At 36.8% G+C, this 6,670-nt stretch overlaps 1 pseudogene; it reads left to right on the plus strand.

The window, feature by feature from the left end:
• Nucleotides 1–3,855: 3,855 nt before the first annotated feature.
• Nucleotides 3,856–4,400, plus strand: LOC123934706 (annotated as a pseudogene).
• The last annotated feature ends 2,270 nt before the right edge of the window (nucleotides 4,401–6,670 follow it).

The raw sequence follows: 6,670 nt of genomic DNA on the forward strand, positions 1-6,670 counted from the left end.
TTATCCTGCAGCTGTTGCCACCATCTATCTCCAGGACTCTTTCTTTCCTTTTTTTTTTTTTTTAAGATTTTATTTATTTATTTATTTATTTTGATGTTTTAATTTATTTAATTTTTTCAGCGTAACAGTATTTATTTATTTGACAGAGATCACAAGTAGGCAGAGAGGCAGGCAGAGGGAGAGAGAGGAGGTAGCAGGCTCCCTGCAGAGCAGAGAGCCCAATGTGGGGCTCAATCCCAGGACCTGAGGTCATGACCTGAGCTGAAGGCAGAGGCTTTAACCCACTGAGCCACCCAGGCGCCCCTGGGTGTCTAATTTTTTAAATGTTTAATTAAAACATTTTTTGAGTATAGTTGACACAAAATGTTACATTATTTTCAGGCATACAACATAATGATTTGAAAAGTGTATAATTTATGGTATGCTCACCACAAGTGTAGGTACCATCTGTCACCATACAACATTATTATAATGCCATTGACTCTACTTCCTGTGCTGTACCTTTAATCTCTGCGATTTACTAATTTCATAACTGGAAACCTGTATCTCTCACTCCCCTTCACCCATTTTGCCCACCCTCCAACCCTCCTTGACTCTGGCCACCATCAGTTTGTTTTTTGTCATAGGTCTAATTCTGATTTTTTTTATTATTTTATATTTAGATTACACATATTAGTGAAATCATACCATATTTATCTTTCTCAGTCTCACTTGTTTCACTTAGTGTGATACCCTCTATTGCCATCCATGTTTTCATAAGTGACAAGATATCCTTTTTTGTGACAATTATATATATGTGTGTGTATTCATATATATATTCATACATGTATTCATATATATTCATATATATATATATACATATACATATTGCATCTTTTATCCATTTGTGTCTTAATGGACGCTTGGGTTTCTTCCATATCTTGGCTATTGTAAATAATGCTGCAATAAGCATAGAGGTACATGTATCTTTTTGAATTAGTGTTTTGTTTTCTTTGGGTAAATACCCAATAGTTGAATTATTAGATATGTAATAGTTCTGTTTTAATTTTTTGAGGAACTTCCATACTATTTTCTACAATGGCTAAAACAATTTACACTATCACCAACAGTGCATGAGAGTTCCTTTTATTCCACATCCTTGCCAACACTTGTTATTTATTTATTTTTTTATTTTAGTCATTCTGACAGGTGTGAAGTGCTATCTTATTGTAGTTTTTTTTTTTTAAAGATTTTATTTATTTATTTGACAGAGAGAGATCACAAGCAGACAGAGAGGCAGGCAGAGAGAGAGAGAGGGAAGCAGGCTCGCCGCTGAGCAGAGAGCCCGATGCGGGACTCGATCCCAGGACCCTGAGATCATGACCTGAGCCGAAGGCAGCGGCTTAACCCACTGAGCCACCCAGGCGCCCCTTATTGTAGTTTTTATTTGCATTTACCTGATGATTAGTGATGTTCAACATCTCTTTATGTGTCCTTTGGCCATGTTTATCTTTGAAAAAAAATGTCTACTCAACTTCTCTTCCTATTTCTTAATTAGATTCTTTGGTGTTGAATTGCATAAGTTCTTTGTATATTTTGGATATTAGGCCCTTATTGGATATATCATTTGAAAATATCTTCTCCCATTCAGTAGGTTGCCTTATTGTTTGTTGATGGTTTCTCATTGTGCAAATGCTTATTATTTTGATGTAGTCCCAATAGTTTATTTTTGCTTTTGTTTCCTTTGCTTTAGGAGACATATCTAGAAAAATGTTGCTATGGCTGATATCAGACATCATTGCTTGTTTTCTTTTCTGGGAAATTTATGGGTTCAGATCTCACATCTGAAATGGTTAGTTCTCACATTTAGTCCTTAATGTATTTTGAGTTTGTTTTTGTGTATGTTATTACAAAGGGGTTCAGCTTCATTCTTTTCCACATAGCTGTCCAGTTCTACTAGCATGATGTATTGAAGAGACTGTCTTTTTCCCCCATTGTACTGTCTTGACTCCTTTGTATCTTTTAATTGACCATGTAAGCATGGGTTTATTTCTGGGTTTTCTGTTCTGTTCCATTAACCTACATGTCTGTTTTTGTGCCAGTACTGTATTCTTTTGATTACTATAAATTTGTAATATATCTTGAAATCTGGGATTGTGATACCTTCAGCTGTGTTCTTTTTTTTTAAGATTTTTAAAAATTTATTTATTTGACAGATAGACATCACAGGTAGGCAGAGAGGCAGGCAGAGAGAGAGGAGGGAAGCAGGCTCCCTGCTGAGCAGAGAGGCCACTGTGGGCCTTGATCCCAGGACCCTGAGATCAGGACCTGAGCCGAAGGTGGAGGCTTTAACCCACTGAGCCACCCAGGCACCCCTCAGCTATGTTCTTACTTCTCAAGATTGCTTTGGCTATTTGAGGTCTTCTGTGTCCATGCAAATTTTAGGATTATTTGTTCTAATTCTGTAAAACATGGTGGTATTTCAATAAGGATTGCCTTGAATCTATAGATTGCTTTGGGTAGTATGGACATTTTAACAATATTGATTCTTCCAATCAGTGAACATGGAATTTCTTTCCATTTGTCTTGTCTTCAAGTTCTTTCATCAATGTTTTGTAGTTTTCAGAGTATAGGTCTTTTATTTCCTTGGTTACGTTTGCTCCTAGGTGTTTTATTCTTTTTGGTGCAATTATAAATGAAATTGTTTTCTTCACTTCTCTTTCTGCTACTTCATTATTAGTGTACAGGAATTCTGGGTATTAATTTCATATCCTGTAGCTTTACTGAATTTATTACTTCTAAAAGATTTTTGGTGGAGTCTTTAGGGTTTTCTATGTATAGTATTATGTCTTCTGCAAATAGAGACAGTTTAACTCTTTCTTTACTAATGTAGATAACTCATTTCTTTTTCTTTTCTTTTTTTCTTTCTTTTATTTATTTATTTATTTTTTGTCTGATTGCTGTGGCTCAGACTTCCAGTATTATGTTGAATAAAAGTGGCAAGAGTGGACACCCTTGTTTTATTTCTGATTTTAGGCAAAAGCTCTATTTTTCACCATTGAGTGTATTATTAGCTGTCTTTTTCATATATGACCTTTATTGTGTTGAGGTATGTTCACTCTCACCTCACTTTATTGAGAGTTTTTATCATGAATGAATGTTGAATTTTGTCAGTCACTTTTCCTGCATCTATTGCGATGATCATATGATTTTATCCTTTGTTTTGATGAAGTGGTGTATCACTTTGATTGGTTAGTGAATATTAAACTATCCTCGTATTCCCTGAATAAATCCTACTTGATTGTGATGAATGATCCTTTTAATGTACTGTTGGATTCGACTTGCTAATAACTTATTGAGAACTTTGCATTGGTGTATATCAAGACTATTGGTCTGTAGTTTTTGTGTTTGTGTGGTGTCTGTCAGGTTTTGGTATGAGCATAGTGCTGGCCTAGCAGAATGTATATGAAATTTTTCCTATATATTTTTGGAATAGTTTGAAGAGAATAAGTATTAGCTTTTCATTACATGTTTGGTAGAATTCATCTGTAAATTCTTCTGGTCTTGGGCTTTTATTTTTGGTAGTTACTGTCCCAGTCTTCAATAGCATTTTCAACTTCGTATAATGACAAAGTAATATGGATTGAAGCTTGCCTTAATGACCTCATCTTAACCTGATTACATCTGTAAAGACCATATTTCCAAATAAGGTCCTATTCATAGGTAACTGGGCTTAGTTTTCTGGGATAATGCAATCAAAAACAGGTACCTTAATTTTTCTCAGTTGACTAGAGAGAAACTATTACTTCAAAAGCAAAGAGGATGGATTAAAAAATACTAAATGCCTATTAAAAGGATGGATTTAAAAAATACTAAATGCCTACTAAAATGAGGGCAGTGCCTACTTCCCCTCTGAGTCATCTCACTATACTCACAGAGACAATGAAAGTTAATTCAGCAAATGTCATGCCTATGATTGTTGTTGGTGAATGTATTAATATGACATTTTCAGGTTTTGTAACAAATAAGGTCCCATTTCCATTGACCCTGCTTTTAAGCCTATGCTACAAGAATTCAAACTATTCACATTAAATTTATCCTGTGTGAATTTTGCATCCTGGTACTTCTTTAATGTCTTTGTGCTTCAGAACATTTAATCTGATTCTGGGCTGCTGACCAATTATGAATGACACAGAATCAGATGACTGGAGGCTTCTAGCCATGCCCATAGACACAAGAATGCCTTAAAGACAGAGTGGGAAACTTTGGAGCTGATAGATCACCAATGGGCACTAGATGATGTTGAAGAGTAACTTATGGTGAAAGACTTCCACTCTGAAGACATGTTTAAAAAATATTGGATGCCTCTATTTTTTGAAGACCAAGGAGAGATTATGTTGGAAACTCAGAGTCGTGTTTAACTTTGTTAACTTTTCTGTGAGCTTGAGCCTCTCAGGATAACAAGGAGGATGCATGAACTGGCAGGTGTGCAACAACGATCATTCTTGTTTGAGCTGGGATCCCATTTATGTTTGAAACAAAAGGAAGCATGAGGATTGTGTGCTGGGTGACTTACCTGGAGACAGCTATTCTTGAAATGTTTTAAATTTTCCTTCTGGTGAATCTAGTAATGCAAAGTAGAGAAAGGGGAAAAAGTGAAGCTAATGATAATATACAAAATTTTTAGCAAAAATGCAGTCTGTGGAAGAAAAAATTGTCAATTAAACCCAATTATTATGTGCTGTCAGCTTCATTTCTAACCACAATACACTCTTGATTTATTGAAATCCAAACACCCTGCATTTTGCCCTTGATTTCTTGTTAGTGTTTGTATATCTTTTTTAGATAAATAATGCATTTTCATTACTGTAAATGTAGCAACTATGGATGAGCAAAGTGAAGCTTCCTGTGTTGATCATTTGGAGCCTACAGAGAAAATATGTCAAAACTTTATTCAGGGGCGCCTGGGTGGCTCAGTGGGTTAAGCCTCTGCCTTTGGCTCAGGTCATGATCTCAGGGTTCTGGGATCCAGCCCCGCATCAGGCTATCTGCTCAGCATGAAGCCTGCTTCCTCCTCTCTCTCTGCAGGCCTCTCTGCCTACTCATGATCTCTCTCTCTCTCTGTCAAATAAATAAATAAATAAAATATTAAAAAAAACCAAACTTTATTCAAATAAAGTTTTCAGAGTGAATGCCTAGAGTCAACATAGCCTTAGCAAACCCTGGGTGGCTCAGTCAGTTGTGTCTGCCTTCAACTCAGGTCCTAGGATTAAACGCCTCATCAAGTTCCTTGCTCAGCAGGGAGATTGCTTCTCCCTCTCCTGCTGCCTGCCCCTCCCCATGCTGGTGTGTGTGCACGCTCTCTCTCTCTCTCTGTGTGTCAAATAAATAAATAAATAAATAAATACAATTTAAAAAAAATAAATAATGCCAGGTCTTAATCTGGAGTTCAGAATATATCAAATTCATTGACAAACTAGTGTTGCCATACTGTATATGGCTACTCAGTTGAAGATATGACCCGCTTTCTAAGTTACTCTATGTAAGAGGCAGTCAACATATCTATGCGAGAAAGGGGAAAAGGCAATTGCTGGCAGACACAATTAACAGTTTCTCAGGAATAATTCCATCTGGATCAACTGTCCCAAGGAAAAGGCAGGGTGCCATTTTTGTACCAAAAGGTGAATGAAATCTGCATGTTGGATGCTGCAATCAGGAGGAAACAACTCTTGACTTAACAAATTAAATCACCCAGTTATTTCTTTAAAAATTTTTAATTCATTATGTGTGTGTGTTTCTATGTCCCTTCCGGCTCTACCACCTCTACTATGTGCTTACAGTCACAGCTTGGTTGCAGTTCAGACCAGAGCTGGATCTCCAATCTCCAGTTTAGATATCCCAGAAAATGTTTTATTAAATATATATTAGAAAAGCGATGGATATAGAGGGGATGTTCTACTTAATTGAAAATCCAGAAAGCAGGCTGATCCCATGAAGTCATATACCTCCAGCTTCCCTCCCTTTAGTGGAGGCCCTTGGTCTGAGACTCTCAGAACTACCATCCAGGATCTCACCACCAGGTAAATCACATTTATCTCCATTTTTGTAGTCCTTTTAAATGGAAAGGAGTACATTTTGCAAAGAGTATAAAAATATCATGAAATGGTTTGTTTACTCTTTTACAAATTTGGCCTGGAAAAATTATACTAAAGCAGAACCATTTGCAGTTGGCTATAAACTCCTTTGTACTCACTGATTTTTCCCTCATCACCATCAGCTGATGTACAGTATGGACTGTATGCAAGGTCCCCGTCAGAGAACAAGCACCCACACTCTGTCTTTTCATCCCCTTTCCATCACACAGGAAACACTATTCTTTGATGTCCCAGCCTCTTTTAGTCACCTACCCCCTACTCTGCCCTGTACCACTGTTGGAATACTTGCTACAGCTGGCCAAGGGTTACCACTGCACCAGGTGTTTTGGTGTATCTAGTCCTTAGAGTATATGCTTTCGTAATTTTCCTTTATACCTACCAGTTTTTCAGACAGAATTAGAATAATTCTTTATAGGTTCAAACTCTGAGTTTGGGAGAGATTATTTTTTGTTTTACTCTCTGCAGACACGTCTTAAGGAAGAACTTTGAAGATGGTGGTCCTTTGGTGCCACCTTGTGACAAAATCCTGAACTGCA

This window comes from Meles meles, chromosome X, assembly GCF_922984935.1.
Source record: "Meles meles chromosome X, mMelMel3.1 paternal haplotype, whole genome shotgun sequence".
In the NCBI taxonomy this organism is placed as follows: Eukaryota; Metazoa; Chordata; class Mammalia; order Carnivora; family Mustelidae; genus Meles; species Meles meles.